Here is a 19,835-nt window from a genome sequence, read left to right as displayed (position 1 = left end):
CAGACCTGCTACGATTGTCCACGTTTTGTTTCATATGCCAGCATCCGCAGTAATTTGCTTTTATATTTATATGCATTTACATTCCTATGGGTTAGAAGTCAGAAGTGAGACCAATAGTAAGAAAATATTTTAAAAGGCTATACAGAACGGTTCTTAAGTTGCAAGGAGTAAATGATGAGCATTGCGGCCAATACAAGCTGATTCCAGTAGTTGATGTCTGCTGGAGTGTAGTTGATGTCTCCTGGAGAAGAGCTGATTCATCGGTTCAGGTATTCTGTTGTTTGGTGGAGAGATTTCAGTTATTCTTCCTGCTGTGGTCTATCTGCTGGCTGATCGGTGCCCACAGTCAGAGTTTTAGATGTTCCTGCAAAAGCTAGCCGGTTTGCAGGGTCCCTACTTCGGTTACCATGGGCAGAATTTTCCCCTTTTTCTTGAGTGCTGGCTCAGACGAGAAAAGCAGTGTGCAGCTCGCTCGCTGCACGGCCGGCTTCTCTCACCATATTGTGCAGTGCTTGGAAGAAAAAGAACCAGGAGGTATGGCCCACGCTGGCAGGGCGGGGCTGGAAAAAACTGGCAACGTCGGGATTCCCGAGGTTGGGGTGTTCTTTTTAAAGGGTGCTCTGATCTCTGGTTTAAAGAGAAGGAATCCCCCACACACAGATGGGACCTCCCACATGGAGCTCCCCAGCGGGGACCCCCCCCCTCCCTTACCGACACTGCCCTTTGCACTGCAAGGGGCAATGACTGGGGGCACTGCCAGGGCATATCCCTCTCCCCCTGGTGGTTGTACATACCTCTGCACCCACAACAGGTTCCCTTTGCCTGGTTTCCATTTTAGAAAACCTGCTATAAACCTCACCGACGTGACATGTTCTGCAGATAGGCGCAATATCCCCGGCTTGTGTCACATCTCGGAGGGGGGGGGGGGGGGGGGGGGGGTACTTTAAAAGTTAGTTCATTTACCAATGTAGGAGATTAGCAATGTAAACTATTTAAACTTAGAGGGTATAATGTTTTAATATTTGTTTTTTTCTGATAAGGAAGATCCCACAGAACCTAGGTACAGTTTTAACATTGATTCATAAGGGAACCCATGTTTCAACTTATGTCATAATTTCAATATTGCAACCAGAACTTTTAAGTGAGGTCTTACTGTACTTAGTTAAATAATGCCCCGCACCAGTATATCTTAACATTTTCATTAACATAGTATTTTTTTTAAAATAAATTTAGAGTACCCAATTATTTTTTCCAATTAAGGGGCAATTTAGAGCGGCCAATCTACCTATCCTGCACATCTTTGGGTTGTGGGGGTGAAACCCACGCAGACACGGGGAGAATGTGCAAACTCCACACGGACAGTGACCCAGGGCCGGGATTCGAACCCGGGTCCTCAGCGCTGTAGGCAGCAATGCTAACCACTGTGCCACCGTGCTGCCCGATTAACATAGTATTAACATGCACCTCACTGTGCCATGCCACACTCAAAGCCTGTCTATTGGTTGTGCTGCTTATTTGGGATGACTTATAATTCTTAGGATGTTAGATTGGCCATGCTAAATTGCCCCTTAGTGTCCAGGTATTTGCAGGTTAGGTGGGATTTCGGGGAAGGGCCGGGGGAGTGGGCCTCCTGAGAGTACTCTTTCAGAGGGTCTGTGCAGACTCGCTGGGCCAAATGGCCGCCTTCTGCACTGGTTCTATGTCCGTTTTGTAATTGTAATGCAATATACTGCAGTAACAAGACTCATTAGAATAATTAATGGCATGATAAGAATGACGTGAGCAAATCATTCATAAAGATAACCTGCCTTTTCAATGTTAAGCTGATTTCCTTTTCTATTATGCAGTGTTTAGAAATAATACAAATGTTAAACCCTTTGGTATCTCTCTGGATTGATCTTTTTACAAGTAGCTAATATGGTCCAAGGCGCATAATTCGGTTAAGTGGCTTAGCTATTCCTGGGAGTTATGATTGGCATTATCGCGTGCAGCATGGAGAATGACATTTAATAACTGTGGGAAAAACAGAATAAAATCAGAAGATGAATACATAGTATCTGCTTCACTAGCCTACATAGATAGTATTTCAAATAGGAAATCTAATCTGTCCAGAAAAGCATTAAACGACCAGATCAGCCTTAGGAGAATTGACTTTCTGAAAACTAACATCTGAGATTTTGGCAACAATGAGAATACAGTATAAACTACAGTGTTGAATAAAATTCCAGTTTATAATGCTCATAAAAATTTTGTAGAGCTCTTCAGTTTCATTAGAAGATCACCTTTTGCACAAAGGTGTTTTTTTAGGGTTTTTTCTTTGGGTAAGAAAATATATTAAGTGTTAACTCATTGTTGAGGTGCGGGGTTTAAATTAACTGCATATGTGCCTGCGGGTTCTGGTTAAGTGTTGGAATGGATGAAATCATCTTTATCTGACTTGACTAAATTATCCGATTTATAGACGGACAGTTTACTCGCTGTAAAATGATTACAAATGTAACAGTCACCGTGACCCACTACATTGTCTCTGAGGACATCCTTCATGGTGGTTGTTGAGGTATACATGTACTGGCTTGTTAGATGTAAACTTGTAACAGCAGGATGGTGCAAATCCATTCATCCAGCTGTTATCTGATCCTTTAAGTGGAATGGATTATATTTATTCTAAAACTGCAATAAGAACTCTGATAACATCAGGTTTTCCCCAGTTCCAATTTTTTTTACACACAACATGGCTGGACTGTGAAATCTTTATACTTAAATGGGAATCAACCCCTACATGGTGTACATTTAGCTCTCTTTTCTTTTGTGTTTTGAGGTACCCAAATTTACATAATGTGTGTCACAAACACTTTTGTCTGTTTTTCTTGTAAAAACATAGAAACGTAGAAAATAGGAGCAGGAGTAGGCCATTTGGCCCTTCGAGCCTACTTCGCCATTCAATATGATTATGGCTGATCATCCAACTCTTTAACCTGTTCCTACTTTCACTCCATATCCTTTGACCCCCCTTTACCGCCATGAGCTATATCTAAAATATCATATACAATGTTTTGGCCTCAACTGCTTCCTGTGGTAGAGAAATCCACAGGCTGACTACTCTCTCTGAGATGTCTCCTCATCTCAGTCCTAAATGGCTGCCCTGTATCCTCAGACTGTGACCCTTGGTTCGGGACACCCCCACTATCGGAAATATCTTTCCTGCAATTACTCTGTCTAGATCTGTTAGAATTTGGTAGTTTTCTGTGAGATCCCCCTCATTTTTCTGAACTCCAGCAAATATAACCCTTGCCGGCTCAAACTCTCCTCCTATGTCAGTCCTACCATCCCAGGAATCAGTCTGGTAAACCTTTTCTGCGTTCACTCTATAGAAAGAACATCTTTCCTGTGATAGGGAGACCAAAATTGCTCACAATATTCCAGGTGTGGCCTAATCAAGGCCCTGTATATTTGTAGCAAGAAATCCCAGCTCCTGTAGTCAAATCCACTGGCTATGAAGGCCTTCTTATCCCTTCTGCACCTGTATGCTTGCCTTCAGCGAATGGTGTACGAGTACATTAATTATTGTTTTAAATATTCCCTTAATTCAGTAACTTTACATTCGCAGTTTATACGACCAGTTGTATTCAAAATCATGCCCACATCCTTCCATCAGAACTATAAAAGTTTACAGATGTAAGAAGTGTTCAGCAAACATGGAGTGGGGAGAGGGGCTAAAACAAAAGGGAATATCAATGACAGGGTGGAAGACGAGATATTAAATGGCCAAGGGGATAATCGTGCAAGACAACAGATTATGTCAATTCAGCAAGTCGTAAAATAAAGGATGCATCTGTGAAATAGGAGAATCAGCAACGAAAGCTAACCTCTGGAAAAAAAATCAGGGCACAGGTTGTGATCTGAAATTGTTGAACTCACTGAAGGAACTATTTGGATTTCTGGACACAACATTGAACTCAACAATTTAGATTTAGAATTGAGAGGAAAGTTTTTCTTCTGCCCTACGACTGATCAATTATGTTTAATGATTGCTGCTGTGGAAAGATGATAAACTGATGAAATAGTCTTCCAACTCCTACTGCCAACCACTAGTGCAAACAAATCAATTTCCGATACTGAGGTGAGACATTTTGAAGAAGACTTTAGTGTAAAAATGTAATTTATTAAAGTAACAATTTTAGGATTGTTTCAGACATTTTCAGAAGTTATTTCTCACCATCTAAAAATGGTATATTAATAGGAGCTTATGCCTGTATTTGTGATTCATATGTAATGCCTTGTTTTCCTTGAAGGCTACCAGACAGTTAAATTGAGGTTTTGGGATCTCAAACATGTATGATATTCCTAATACCACACCGCCAAAACTGAGGCAAGGTGCAAGGATCATTTTGAAATTACACAGGATGAATATATACAACTTCAATTTTTCAGCATCTCCTCAGTTGCAGGTTTTGAGAGTTTCAATCAACAAGGTTGGATAGAGGGATTAATTGGTTCAGTTAGAAGGGAAAAATAAGGCTCTATTTTGCGGTGGGAAAAACAGGGGAACGGTTGATGGTTCGTCATTACTTCACTGAAACTGATGGCAACGTCTGCAGACCACATGTGCTCAGCATAAGGCTGTCAATGATTCCATGTTTGTTTAGAGTGCGATGATGAAGCATCCCTTGATGGCAATCAGTGGGAAATATGAGTTGATGAGAACTTTTACTCTTGGGCTACTGACTTCGCTGTTAAAGACCCTTGGAGAAAATAGTTACATTTTCTTTAATGAAGTGTATGTGGGTTTTTAGCACCGTGCGAACATTATAATCTAACTTAATAATTTCTGCTAAGCACCTTCAAAAGCCCCGAGAAGCTAATTTTATATTTCCGTAAAGGTCAAATTTTGCCATGATGGTGAGTTCCACATTTTGAATTTTGTAAAGTTTATTTAACTTTTAATTCTAACTTCTATCTTATTCCAATCATAATCATTTATTTGCAATCTGAAAACTTAAATTACAAGTGAAAAATATTAAGCTTCTAACTTCCTCGTTCACGGTGTGTGAATGCTCCAATGTCATTGGCTGACTACCTGCCTGCTGACATATTGCTGCTGCATGCCAAGACATGCCTTTGATTTGGTGTCACATTTAAACCGCTGTCTGCAAAGGGGAAAACTAGGTCACAGAGATCACTAGGTCTTAGTGGGCCCCTTTCTTAAAAATCAGCAGCGAGCGTCATTGCTTCTTCACTGCTGACCACAAAATGAAGGCCATAAAATCAGCTTTCTTAAACAGATCCAGCATTCGGCTGTAGAGAGTACTTTCCTTGAAATATTCTACAAATCTCAAGATTGATGTTTTCAGAAACTTCTTGAGGGCGAATGGATCATTAGATTTTATCGACATTGTTCATATCAATGTAGTTACTTATATGTGTTACTATATTTTGACACAAACACAATTTGTATTGGAATCAAATGTAATTTTCGATGGTTTGCACTCCTAAGTATACATTCAAAAACTGTTATGCAAAGGAGTTCTGCTGTAACTTTGTGCCCCTTCCTTCCACCACTTGCCCTCTCCTAACCCTCAGCTCCCATCCAGTGTATTTACCAAATCCCAGATCTGTGCTAATGATGCAGCAGAACATCGTGGGTTGATTTGTGCTTTGATTTGTGCTTTGATTTGTTTTCTCTCTGTTCATTGGTTTTCCATTAAGCATTTCACAAGCAATCCTAGTATTTTGGAGGTTATTAGGGAGCATCTGTTTCTCATCCTCCTGTGGTGCAGTCTCTTAAGTATTACAGAGATAATTTAGTTCTGTGGTTTGAAGTTTGAATCTTGGCAGAATCAGACACTTCAAACTTCCCTTCCAGCTGTGTATAATTAGTATATATATGTGTTAGCCAGATTAATGAAATCTCAGCCCAGTGACTTTGATTCATGAGTTCCTCAGGGCCATGTCCTAGGCCCAACCATCTTCAGAGTTTCCCTCCATCAGAAGGTCATGTTTGCTGATGAATTCACAGTGCTCAGTTTTATTCTCAATTCCTTAATTAATGCAGCAAGGCATGGAAATTATTCAAGTTTGGGTTGAAAATGGTAAGTATTATTTGTACCATACAGTGGCAGGTAATGACTGACCAGAATGAATCTGACCATGGGCCAGTCACATAAATATTGTGAATACAAGATCAGGTCTGAGGATGGGAATCCTGTGACAAGCAACTGGCCCCTGACTCCCCAAAGCCTATTCACCATCCACAAGGATGAGGAGTGTGATAGAATAGTCTACACTTGCCTGAGTGAGTGCGGCTCGAACAACACTCAATAAACTCAACACATCCAAGATAAAGCACTTTGCTCAATTGACACCTTGTCCACCATCTTAAATATTAATTTCTTGCAATGCCGTTGCAGTACTGTGTATCATCTACAATAGTGTTGACCGATATGCTTGTCGTTCACCACATATGGCAAATTGATGATGTTCACACAATGTTGAGTTGTGTTAAACATGCAGTGGTGGGTGAGTATGGGTATTGCTCACAAGTATGGGCAGCATAGTGGGTAGCACAGTTGCTTCACAGCTCCAAGGTCCCAGGTTCGATACCCGGATTGGGTCACTGTCTGTGCGGAGTCTGCACGTTCTCCCCGTGTCTGCGTGGGTTTCATCCGGGTGCTCCGGTTTCCCCCAACAGTCCAAAGATGTGCGGCTTAGGTGGATTGGCCATTTTAAATTGCCCTTAGTATCCAAAAAGGTTAAGTGGGTTACTGGGTTACGGGGCTAGGGTAGAGATGTGGGATTGAGAAGGGTGCTCTTTCTTTTTTTTTAAATTTAGAGTGTCCAATTCATTTTTTCTAATTAAGGAGCAATTTAGCATGGCCAATCCACCTAGCCTGCACATCTTTTGGGTTGTGGGGGTGAACCCCCACAAACACGGGGAGAATGTGCAAACTCCACACGGACAGTGATCCAAAGCCGGGATTGAACCTGGGACCTCGGCGCCGTGAGGCAGCAGGGCTAACCCACTGCGCCACCGTGCTGCCCAGGGTGCTCTTTCTAAGGGCCGGTGCAGACTCGATGGGCCAAATGGCTGCCTTCTGCACCTGAGAGGTGTTTTGAACCAGAGTCTGGATTCTAGAATCCTTTAAAAGTTGAAAAGATCTTGGGCGAAATTCTCCGAACCCCCGCAGGGTCGGAGAATTGCCCCGTGGCCGGTGTAAATCCCGCCCCCGCCGTGGCCAGAATTCTCCGCCACCCGGGAATTGGTGGGGGCGGGAATCGCGCCGCGCCGATCGGCGTGCCCCCTGCGGCGATTCTCCGGCCCGCGATGGGCCGAAGTCCCGCCACTGAGAGGCCAGTCCCACCGATGTAGTTTCAACCACCTCTGGTGGCGTCGGGATTGGTGGCGCGAGCGGGCCCCCGGGGTCCTGGGGGGGGGCCGCGGGGCGATCGGACCCGGGGGGGTGCCCCCCAGGTGGCCTGACCCACGATCGGGGCCCACCGATCGGCGGGCGGGCCAGTGCCATGGGAGCACTCTTTTTCTTCTGCTGCCGCCACGACCTCCACCATGGCGGAGGGGAAGAGAACCCCCTACGGCGCATGCGCCGGTGGTGACGTCAGCGCCCGCTGACGCACTGGCGCATGCGTGAACCGGCGAAGGCCTTTTGGCCAGCCCCGATGCTGGGCGGCGGCCGTCAAAGGCCGTTGGTACCGGTTTTGGCACCAGTCGGCGTGGCGCCAACCACTCCGGCGCGGGCCTAGCCCCTAAAGGTACGGAGAGTTCCGCACCTTTGGGGAGGCCTGACACCTGAGTGGTTGGCGCACTCTGCTACGCCGGGACCCCCCGCCCCGCCGAGTAGGGGAGAATCCCGGTCCTTATCCTTTTCAAGTCCAAGTCAACTCACTGCGAACTCAAACCCCCGGCCACTCTCATGGCCACTGGTGCTGTCTCTGAGGGGCCGGGGTATAAGTTGGCATGGAGGGTTTGAGGGGCCTTGGGGAATGGGTGAAGTGGTCGAGGATATGGGAGGCCTAACTGCTTTTATTACACTGAGACACAGTCCCAAAGAACCAAGACAGGCCTTCTAAACATCCCATTTTGGTACGAGCCTGGCCCCATGGCCATTCTTTACCCTACTCTGAACTAATATATGAATTCCGATAGAGACTGCTTGTTCATAAGGAAATTTGTTTTATTTTAAATAATCTGAGCACTTCAGTTAACAGATTGTCTCTACCCATTGATAGTGTTTGCAGTGGGCTTGTTTTGTGGAACAGTTAGATTGCAAACCCTTTTGAAGCTGTTCTTCTGGTTCTGGCAGTGAGCGTGTTAGTCTTGATTGCTGACGATTTAAAATCAGAAACCTATTTTCAAAAGATTGCACGTTTGTTTTATTATGTTTTTATTAATATTATTAATATGTTTTGTATCATGTGCCAAATATGGTGATGCCACAAGTTTTGCGAGCTTTGAAGTCCTGTTGGACAATATTGTCTGTATGGCCAACATTTTGTGAAATTGAATAATTAAAATGTGAAAGCATCAAAATCTGAGTGTCGGTCTTCTGTGGTTGAATTTAATGACATTGTCAGTTCACAGAAAGTTATTTTTGGACGCTGAAAAGTGAGTCTGCAAATGTTGTCTTAAAAAAAAGGTCTATTTTCAACACCCAGTGACCAGACTACTTTGACATCCAATCTTGTTTTCATGTTAAGTAAACTGTCTCTTCCTATTTCACGTGTTTTCATTTTCAAACATTTGTGTGACATTTCAAAGATTTGAAACAGCCTGTACTTGGGCAGTTCCTTTAGCACAAAAGTAATAGAAAACCATAAAATGGATGCCAAACTGTGAAGAGATAAATTAGGAGAGGTGGCAGATAGTTTGGTTGAAATGGTGAGTTTTAAGAGAGCTTTTACCCAGAGAATTAAGTTCACGTGTCCCAGAGATTAGTGGTGAGGCACTGGACGATAGTATTATCTTTTGGCAAAGAAAAGGCTCGAGTTACAGGACTGAAGGTTTCAAATAAGTAGGAAAATACAACATTGGAGGAAGTTGCAGAAATAGAATGGTACATGCTGGGAGGGATTTGAAGATGAGTTTAATATCTGAGTGTGGAGCAATGAGGATGGAAGTGATGTTGAATGGGGCTTAATACAGGACAGAATAGAAGACTCTGTAGATCCTGTCGGTTACTCGGTGGGATGCCAGTAGGACAGCTCAGAGTCAATCACCTTGCTGTGTGTCTGGAGTCACACCAGACCAGGTAAGGATGACAGATTTCCTCTCCAAAAGGACATTAGTGAATCAGCTGGATTTTTATGAAAATCAATGCTGGCTTGGGACTTCTTTTCAATTCCAGATTTATTAATTGAATTTAAATTCATCAGCTGCCGTGGTGGGATTTGTACCCACCATGTTCCATGACCCTGGATCTCTGGGTTACTGATCCAGTGACATTACAATTATGCCACCGTCTCCCCACTTTGTGATACATGACTGGACCTCGAAAGCTGAACGACCGTTTATATGTGTGAAGACTTGCTAAGCGTCAAAATTGTAAGCTGTAGACAAATGGAGACGGTATTTGGGGACTGCTTTAAATTGTCACAAACATTTGATAGTGTTCAAGATCAAATCTCCTAGCATTCTAAGTCAGTAAGACATGTATGGGATTGTTAAGTAGTGGGGACGTCATCCTCAAATCAGAGGAAGTTGGAAGGTCTGGATGGTTAATCGTATTGTCATTATGCATCCAGAGTGTCTCAGGAGATTATTTAAGTATCTCTTTAAAGTACCATTCAGATGTGTATAGTGGTGGGGGATGGGAGACTTTCAGTCAAAACTTACATTATAGTAAAAAAATCGAGCATAATAATCTGTAGAGTTTGATTCAGGACAGCTGTGGTGCTGATGGAAATCTGAGTTTACAGCTGCTTGGTATGTAATACTTCAGCCATTTAATAAGAGCATTCTAAAGAAGAGTTGGCAGACCTTATGAATCATCTAAAGTGTTTAAAGTATAAGCACTGACTTTTCCTTATATTTTGCTGATTTACATTTTCTATGCTAAACATTTTCTGTGAAAATAATAGATGCTGCAAACAACTCCGGGATTGTTATTCGACCGGGTGGAGGAATGTAGTGCTTTAAACTGGTTTGAGAGAGTGTAAAGCAAACATTCTCATGGGTCATATTTTGAATTAACTAAAGTTTGGACTTGAAAACTATACGTCACAATTATTCAGCTGTCCAGTCCAAACACAGAAACAATTACGGAGTACTAGTGTTGTCATTATTCGTTATTTGCCTTCTAGATTTTTGTGGAACAAAGCCTTTTGCACAATGCCACTTAATTACATTTTCCCTCTTGTCAAACTCTTCCTGTCTCGCGTAAAATCAACCTTTCAGTTCAACGAGGATTAAATTGACCGTGTGCTATTTGCCCATTCCTGTGTATGTCAGGTTAACTCACTGGTTGTCTCAGAATCGGAAGATTGCTGAGACGTGTTGCAAAAACATTTCACCTCGACAAACGCAAAAATTCCAAACAATCGCAACAATTTGTATCTCCGGAGAAAAAGACTCTGGTTGGTTGAGAAGCGGAGCCTGATTGTACGAGGCGTTGCCACAGAGAAAGTGACGGACAACTATTGGCTCTGGAAGCTCCCTGGTACTTCAAAATCAAAAAAGGTGCAAGGTCTAAACGTCTTGCTGTCCATGAATGTAAACCAAATGTATGAATATAAATAAAGAGAAAAATTAAATCTTGCATTTTTTTTTAAATTACCTGGGAGATGGGCAGGCCTATCTTGCCCCCTTACTTTCTCCATGGCAATGTCTTGGCCAATCAGAGTTGACTTGCCAACCAAGCAGCACCATTTTCTCCTGTAGTATAAATTGTTGTAATCATTTGAAATTTGGCATTCTTATGTTTGTCCTGATGAGTACCAGACGGGAAGCTTTGGCAACATGTGTCTCATTTCAGTAATATTCAAGTTCTATCTGACCAAGTGACAATCGGAAGTTTTTGGATTCACCACCCACTATGACCGTGAACATTTCAATACAGCACATTGTTAAATATGCATCCATCAGAAGAGATATTAAAGCAAGGTCCTGTTTGCCTGTAGAGGTGGCCATAAAATTGCAAGTTCTCCCTGTGTTTTGGCCAACTAACATTCATCCTATAATCAAGATCAATAAAAAAGGATTAACTGGTCGTTGGTCTCATTTAGTGCACAGCTTGACTGCTGTACATGCCGACAAAAGAACAGTGGTCACACATCAGAAGTAATTCATTGGCGTTGAAGCATTTTGAAACTTTGAGGGTATGAAATATGTTTTTTTTTTAAACTTAAATGTAGAGTATTTTTTTGTATAAATTTAGAGTATCCAATTATTTTTTTCCAATTAAGGGACAATTTAGCGTGGCCAATCCACCTACCCTACACATCTTTGGGTTGTGTGGATGAGACCCACATAGACACGGGGAGAATGTGCAAACCCCAGTGAAACATGTTTTATAAATGCAAATTTGTTCATTCCGAAGAAATGTGTGTAAAGTTAACATTTGGGGACACTCAGATTTTCCTCCCCCTCCTCAATATTTCATGTTGGCCTTTCTTAATGAGGTCACACTCCCTTGATGAACCTCCCTTCCCCTGAATGACGTTGTCATGCCCCAAGCAATTTTATAATGCAGTAAATATAATAGAAAGTAGTCCCATGACATCTGTTGGCACCCAACACTGCAATCCCGGGCTCTGTGCTGTTCACACCCAACACTGCAATCCCGGGCTCTGTGCTGTTCACACCCAACACTGCAATACCAGGCTCTCTGCTGTTCACACCAACACTGCAATCCCGGGCTCTGTGCTGTTCACACCCAACACTGCAATCCCGGGCTCTGTGCTGTTCACACCCAACACTGCAATCCCAGGCTCTCTGCTGTTCACACCCACACTGCAATCCCGGGCTCTGTGCTGTTCACACCCAACACTGCAATCCCGGGCTCTGTGCTGTTCACACCCAACACTGCAATCCCGGGCTCTGTGCTGTTCACACCCAACACTGCAGTCCCGAGCCCTGTGCTGTTCACACCAACACTACTGTTCACACCCAACACTGCTCCTCCGAGTCCTGTGCTGTTCACACCCAACACTGTAGTCCTGGTCTCTCTGCTGTTCACACCAACACTGCTGTTCACACCCAACACTACAATCCCGGGCTCTGTGCTGCTCACACCCAACACTGCAATCGGGCTCTGTGCTGTTCACACCCACACTGCAATCCTGGGCTCTGTGCTGTTCACACCCAACACTGCAATACCAGGCTCTCTGCTGTTCACACCAACACTGCAATCCCGGGCTCTGTGCTGTTCACACCCAACACTGCTGTTCACACCCAACACTGCTGCTCTAGTCCTGTGCTGTTCACACCCAACACTACAGTCCTGGTCTCTCTGCTGTTCACACCCAACACTGCAATCCCGGGCTCTGTGCTGCTCACACCCAACAGTGCAATCCCGGGCTCTGTGCTGTTCACACCCAACACTGCAATCCCGGGCTCTGTGCTGTTCACACCCAACACTGCTGCTCCAAGTCCTGTGCTGTTCACACCCACACTGCAATCCCGGGCTCTGTGCTGTTCACACCCAACACTGCTGCTCCAAGTCCTGTGCTGTTCACACCCAACACTGCAATCGGGCTCTGTGCTGTTCACACCCAACACTGCAATCCTGGTCTCTCTGCTGTTCGCACCCAACACTGCTGCTCCAAGTCCTGTGCTGTTCACACCCAACACTGCAATCCCGGGCTCTGTGCTGTTCACACCCAACACTGCAATCGGGCTCTGTGCTGTTCACACCCAACACGGCAGCCCCGAGCCCTGTGCTGTTCACACCCAACACTGCAATCCCAGGCTCTGTGCTGTTCACACCCAACACTGCAATCCCGGGCTCTGTGCTGTTCACACCCAACACTGCAATCCCGGGCTCTGTGCTGTTCACACCCACACTGCAATCCCGGGCTCTGTGCTGTTCACACCCAACACTGCAATCGGGCTCTGTGCTGTTCACACCCAACACTGCAGTCCCGAGTCCTGTGCTGTTCACACCCAACACTGCAATCCCAGGCTCTGTGCTGTTCACACCCAACACTGCAATCCCGGGCTCTGTGCTGTTCACACCAACACTGCAATCCCGGGCTCTGTGCTGTTCACACCCAACACTGCAATCCCGGGCTCTGTGCCGCACACCCACACTGCAATCCCGGGCTCTGTGCTGTTCACACCCAACACTGCAATCCCGGGCTCTGTGCTGTTCACACCCACACTGCAATCCCGGGCTCTGTGCTGTTAACACCCATCACTGCAATCCCGGGCTCTGTGCTGTTCACACCCAACACTGCAATCCCGGGCTCTGTGCTGTTCACACCCACACTGCAATCCCGGGCTCTGTGCCGTTCACACCCAACACTGCAGCCCCGAGTTCCTGTGCTGCTCGCACCCAACACGGCAGCCCGGAGTCCTGTCCAGTTCTATCCAACACTGCAGCCCGGGTCCTGTCCAATTCTATCCAACACTGCAGCCCGGGTCCTGTCCAGTTCTATCCAACACTGCAGCCCGGAGTCCTGTCCAATTCTATCCAACACTGCAGCCCGGAGTCCTGTCCAGTTCTATCCAACACTGCAGCCCGGGTCCTGTCCAGTTCTATCCAACACTGCAGCCCGGGTCCTGTCCAGTTCTATCCAACACTGCAGCCCGGGTCCTGTCCAGTTCTATCCAACACTGCAGCCCGGGTCCTGTGCTGTTCACAAGATATTGTATTGTTCACAAACAGCGGCACAAAATTATTTATATGAACTGGCATGATCATAGGTAAGATCAGTTCAGTGTGCCACTGGGGCATGTATTGCTGAAAAGGTACTGATCCAACCAGGGCTGCAATGTGCTAGAACAGGGGTGGGGAAACTACGGCCCGCGGGCCGCATGTGGCCCGCCAAAGGTCTTTATGCGGCCCACCAAGTCATTAAAAAAAAAATTTCTTAAAAAAAAAAATTAGGTTAATGCGGGGGGCTGTTGGGTTACTTACTGGTATAGGGTGGATACGTTGACTTGAGTAGGGTGATCATTGCTCGGCACAACATCGAGGGCCAAAGGGCCTGTTCTGTGCTGTACTGTTCTATGTTCTATATGAGGCGCCCAGAATCATAACCGGGTGAAGTAATTATTTTACTTAATATACTATGCGGCCCTTTAAAATTGTGAATTTCTGAATGTGGCCCTTGCACGGAAAAGTTTGCCCACCCCTGTGCTAGAGGCTTGTTGTCAACTGCATTATTGGGATTTGGGTTCTTTTGTATTAATTTTTTTAAAATAAATATATTGTGCACAATTGGCAGAGATAGTCAGTTTATTGGGAATAGAGTTGACATGTTCAAATATTTGTGCAAAATGAGAAACTAGAATTAATTGGGTAAGGTGAGACTGATAACCTTGACATCAAGGCAGCGTTTGAATAAGTTTGGTATCAAGGAGTCACTTGGTTGGAGTCATACCTTGCACAAAGGAATATGGTTGTTTTAATGATCATAGATGAGTCCGAGGCGAATGGATAAAGAGAAACTAGTTTTATTAGAAAATAATAAAATGTACAATACTCTTCAGATCCCAGCCTGAGGTGTTGGTTACAAGTCTGACAGACCTTTATATCAAAGTCTGCCCATGGGCTCCCCGCCCCTCAGCGGGGGAGCTTGTACTCAACTAGGCTTACTGGGAGACTAATTGCTCTAACCCCATAGTCTTGTGTGGGTTATAACAGTTGTGGTCGTTGGAGGTCAGTCATCTCAGTTCCAGGATACCTCTGCAGGAGTTCCTCGGGGCCATGTCCGAGGCCCAACCATCTTAAGCTGCTTCAACGATTTTCTGTCCATCGTAAATTCAGAAGTATGGTTGTTTGCCGATGATTGCAAAGTGTAATTTGCAGCTCCTCAGATAATGAAGCAGTCCATGTCTAAATACAAATGGACAATATCCTGGCTTAGGCTAGCAAGTGGCAAATAACATGCATGCCATACAAGTGTCAGGCAATGGCCATCTCCAACAGGAAAGACTCTAACCATCTTTCCTTGACATTCAATAGCATTACCATTCCTGGATTCCCAATATCAATATCCTGGGGGTTACCATTGAGCAGAAACCTAGATTTATGTACTGTCACTACAAGATCAGGTCAGAGCCTGGGAATTCAGCGGCAATTAACTCCACTTCTGAATCCCCAAAGCCTATGCACCCCATCTACAAGGCACAAGTCAGGAGTGTGATGGAATAATCTCCACTCGCCTGGATCTGTGCAGCTCCAACAAACACTCAAGAAGTTTGACGTCTCCCAGGACACAGCAACTCGCTTGATTGGCATATCCAGCACTTAAACATTCACTCCTAGTATCATGCTCACACAGTGACAGCAATGTGTGCCATCCACATAATGAACTACGGAAACTCACCAAGGCTCCTTCGACAGCATCTTCCAAACCTGCAAACCAGAACACCCAGCCTGTAAGTTCCCCTCAAAGCCACATACCATCCTGGCTTAGAACTACATCACTGATCCTTCACTGTCGCTGGGTCAAAATCCTGGAGCTCCCTCCCTAACAGCACTGTGGGTTAACCTACATTACAAAAAAATTTTTGACGACATTCTTTAATGCCTAGTGCCACATCTTTTGCACTAAAAGCCACTTGTATGCAACATTTTTATCATTATTTTCTACTTGTGGATACAATAATGCAATAATTATGTCACTGGACTAGTAATCCAGGGAAAATGATTTGCCATACATCAGTGTTTTTCAAAGTGCGGGTTGCGTCTTGCAGGCGGGTGTCAGAAGGATCGTGGAGTTGAGGGTTACGGTGATTGTGTGTCCGGTCTTGGTGCCAGATTTCCGAATCTTTCTTGTGTAAAATCACAATATTTTCATGTCATAGGAGTGCACTGCTCTCCTGCTCAGACCTGGGCCAGGATTCTCCCCTACTCGGCGATGCGGGGGGGTCCCGGCGTGTCGGAGTTGCATGAACCACTCCGGCGTCGGGCCGCCCCAAAGGTGCGGAATTCTCTGCACCTTTAGGGACCAAGCCCTCAGATTGAGGGGCTAGGCCCGCACCGGAGTGGTTCCCACTCCACCGGCTGGCGTGAACGGCCTTTGGCGCCAGGCCAGCCGGGGCCGAAAAGACTTCGCCGGCCGGCGTACGTCCGCGCATGGGCCGGAGTGTCAGCGGATGCTGACGTCGTACCTGCGCAGGGTAGGGGTCTCTTCTGCCTCCGTCATGGTGAAGGCCATGGTGTAGGCGGAAGAAAAAGAGTGCCTCACGGCACAGGCCCGCCTGCCTATCGGTGGGCCCCGATCGCGGGCCAGGTCACCGTGGGGGCACCCCGCGGGGTCAGATTGCCCCGCGCCCCCCCCAGGACCCCGGAGCCCGCCCGCGCTGCCAAGCCCGCCGGTCAGGTAGGTGGTTTAAACCACGCCGGCGGGAGAGGCCTGTCAGCGGCAGGACTTCGGCCCATCGTGGGCCGGAGAATCGCCGCGGGGGGCCCGCCAACCGGCGCGGGGGGCCCGCCGACTGGCGAGACGCGATTCCCTCCCCCGCCGAATCTCGGGGGGGCGGAGAATTCGGGACATGGCGGGGGCAGGATTGACACCGGCCCCGGGCGATTCTCCAAGCCCCCGGGGGTGGAGAATTCTACCCCTGAAGAGAGAATTTAAGGTAAAGTTTTAGTCAATTTCAAGATTTCAGTCGAAAAACAAAGAATAAGTCAGCGCTCGACTGAAAGAATGCGATCAGTGCAGTAAAGAAACATGTTTTAATCACATTGCTGCCCTGAGTTGGATGTTGAGTTATTTTGTTGAAGGATTTAATTTCGTAAATGCGTCCATCGCTTTCCTCTTGGTCAAGCAGGAAGTTTAACTGCTGGGTTTTCATGCAGCTGACAGTTTTATTTGAAAAGTCATTGTGGCAGGGTTTCGGGTTTGAATCCAGTCACAAACCTGGGGCTGTGATGCCTTGTGGCTCTAGCTGTCATGGGACCTGCCGAGGGACGGCCGCATAATTGCCCCAGTCATGTAGCTGTGGATTGGGCGATTTTAAAAACACTTTCATTGGGGCTGAATTGGTCTCGCTCGCCTTTGAAACACAAGCGTGCAGCTTCAAATCCCCTTCCATAATTTGTTAGTAACAAACGAGGCTGGCACTCCAGCATAGTATTGAGAGAGTGCTACACTACTGGAGGTGCCATCCTTAAAAGAGATGTTAAACCAAAGCCCTGTGCACCCTTTCCTGTCGTAAGTGATCCCATGGCGCTGTGCTGAAGACAAAAGAGCAGTGCGCTTATCACCCCGAGCACGGGCAGATATTTATCCAGGAATTGCATCTTGGATAAGATACTTTTAACTCTGCAGTATTTACTGGGAATTGAGTTGTGTTTGGATTCTAGTTCAGGACCAGAGATTGTTAACCATGAGAGAATAATGGCCTCAACAAAAAGACAGCACCTCGTATCCGTTCCCTCCAGATTTAATTTTTCTTTATGAAGATGGGGTGGAGGAATTAACTTTAACACGCAACATGTACAGACTGGGGGAGAATTTGAAAACCCGTTCAGTCCGGGATTCATAAGATTGGAATGTAGGAACAGAAGTAAACTATTCCTCCTCATGTCTATTCTGCCATTTAATGAGAACATGACTGGTCTGTATTTTAACTTCATCTACTCCCACAGTCCAAAGATGTACAGGTTAGGTGGATTGGCCATGCTAAATTGCCCCCCCCCCCATAAGAGTTGTTTGTGGGGGAGAGTTCAATATTTCCACCATCCTTTAAACTAGAATGTGCATTGAATCTGCCTGGAGACAGCAATAGGCAGTATTCCAAGGGCCTCAATTGATATGCGTCTCTCCCGGTAACAAGTTTAGAATGGAGTAGAAACACATTAACGTTGATTGGGAAGGTTCCTGAGATATAGATATGTTAATGTATAGTCAAGGAAGTTGATGGGGGCAGATGGCCAAATACACAGACAGCATAATCAAAGAACTACAAAGGTAGAATTGCCCAGACTCTGAGGGACAGGAGGAAAGGAAAGGATTGTGGGGTGGCACTGTTAATGAGATCAAATGAGGACCTTTGTGAGAGACGGCCTACACTCGGATGATGTGGAGTCCTTAACGTCGGCTGGTACAGATCCAGAAGGTCGGCCAGTTGAAAAAAGTGGGTCTCAGGAAAAGAAAACGTGTGAAAAACGCTGGCTTAGACACAATAGCACCTGGAGGTGGTAATTTGAGAACTTTAATTTGGATTAAAATAAAAAGTCTGTTGTCAGTAAATCTGTTGGATTGTCACAAAAATCTAGCTGATTCACTAATTCGTTAAGAAAAAAAACCTGCCAATTGAGAATATTTGTGACTCCAACCCTGTATAAATGAGATTGACGGACAACGATAACAACTTATATTTACATACCATTGTCAGATAAAACTTGACATCTGACCAAGCCACATAAGGAGATATTGGGACAAGTAACTAAAAGCTTAATGAATGGCGCATGTTTTAAGAAGTACATTGGAGAAGTTTCAGGACTGAATTCCAGAACTCGGGACCGGGGGGAACCAAATGCATGGTTGTCGATGATGGAGCGATTAAAATTAAGGATGTGTTAGAGACCTTATGGGATATCTGAGGGTTGTAGGGTCATGGAGCAGTTAACAGAGGAGGGACACGGGCTTGGCAATGAAGGGGAGTGGTTTTAAAATGGAGGCATTGTGGGAGCAGGAGCCAGTGGATGTCAGTGAGCTCAACAGTGACAGAGGAACAGGGCATGGTGCAAATTAGGATATGGATGAGCTAAAGTTTATGGAGAGTGCAAGCTGGGAGGCTGGCCAAGAGAGCATTGGAATAGTCAAGTCTGGAGTTAATAACAGCATGGTTGATGAGTGTCAGCAGCAGATGAGATCAGGCCTGGATGAATACGGGTGGAAGTGGGCATCCTGATAATGAAGTGACCCCTGAAGAAACTAGAAAGCCACTCAGACCTCAGGACATCTAAAGATGGGATACTAACTACTGGCTTTGCCAACAACATTGGTCCCTCCATCTTGAGAATGAATGACAAAAAAATTAAAATTCTGTTTACATGGTGATTTCAATTATGTGCCAGTGGAAGGCATTTCAGTAATTGGCTTAAAGTATGGTTATGTGCAATGGGAACTTCTTTCCATATGGTACTTAATGAGGTGTGAGTAACACAGTGAATGTGCTCTTTATAGGATTTCTATAATCCACTGAATAATTCCCTGCTAATGCTGCAGTATAAATGTCAGGAAAGAGGTTAAACTACCTTGTAGATGTCACAGCATGCAGTATTTCACATTGGAAACTGCCCAAAATGGGCCTCAATCACACTCCGGGAGTCCTAATGCAGAGGAACAGGAAACATATCTGTTATGTAAATTAACAGGTTGACGACTGCAGGGTTGGTCACACAGCATCAGAGTCCCTTGACTTGCTTTAGCTCCTTGCATGGTTCTAGGTGTAAGTATTCATTATTGTATATATAGCCCAAAATGACATGATAATTACCCTTATTTTGCTGTTGGAAAGAGATGTGACTCACCTTTTGCTTCTCTGTTTTCTTTGTAAACAGGGAGAGCGATTATAAGAAAAAAAACAAGCTACACAGGAGCATCCTGCTGCTTTTATAAAGAGCATAGCGTCCACGCAATGTAATAGTGTTTCTTTATTTGCTGCTGTATAAGTGGAATATATTTCTTTATCATCACCAGCAGCA

General features: G+C 45.3%; 1 protein-coding gene across 2 annotated transcripts in view; it reads left to right on the top strand.

The window, feature by feature from the left end:
• The window catches only part of shroom3 (shroom family member 3), a 547,942-nt gene that overhangs the window by 67,417 nt on the left and 460,690 nt on the right, over positions 1 to 19,835 (top strand). The window lies entirely within an intron of this gene.

The sequence above is a fragment of the Scyliorhinus canicula genome, chromosome 3, assembly GCF_902713615.1.
Source record: "Scyliorhinus canicula chromosome 3, sScyCan1.1, whole genome shotgun sequence".
In the NCBI taxonomy this organism is placed as follows: Eukaryota; Metazoa; Chordata; class Chondrichthyes; order Carcharhiniformes; family Scyliorhinidae; genus Scyliorhinus; species Scyliorhinus canicula.
Note: the sequence above shows the minus strand (reverse complement) of the source record. Positions and strands in the feature narration are given on the sequence as shown.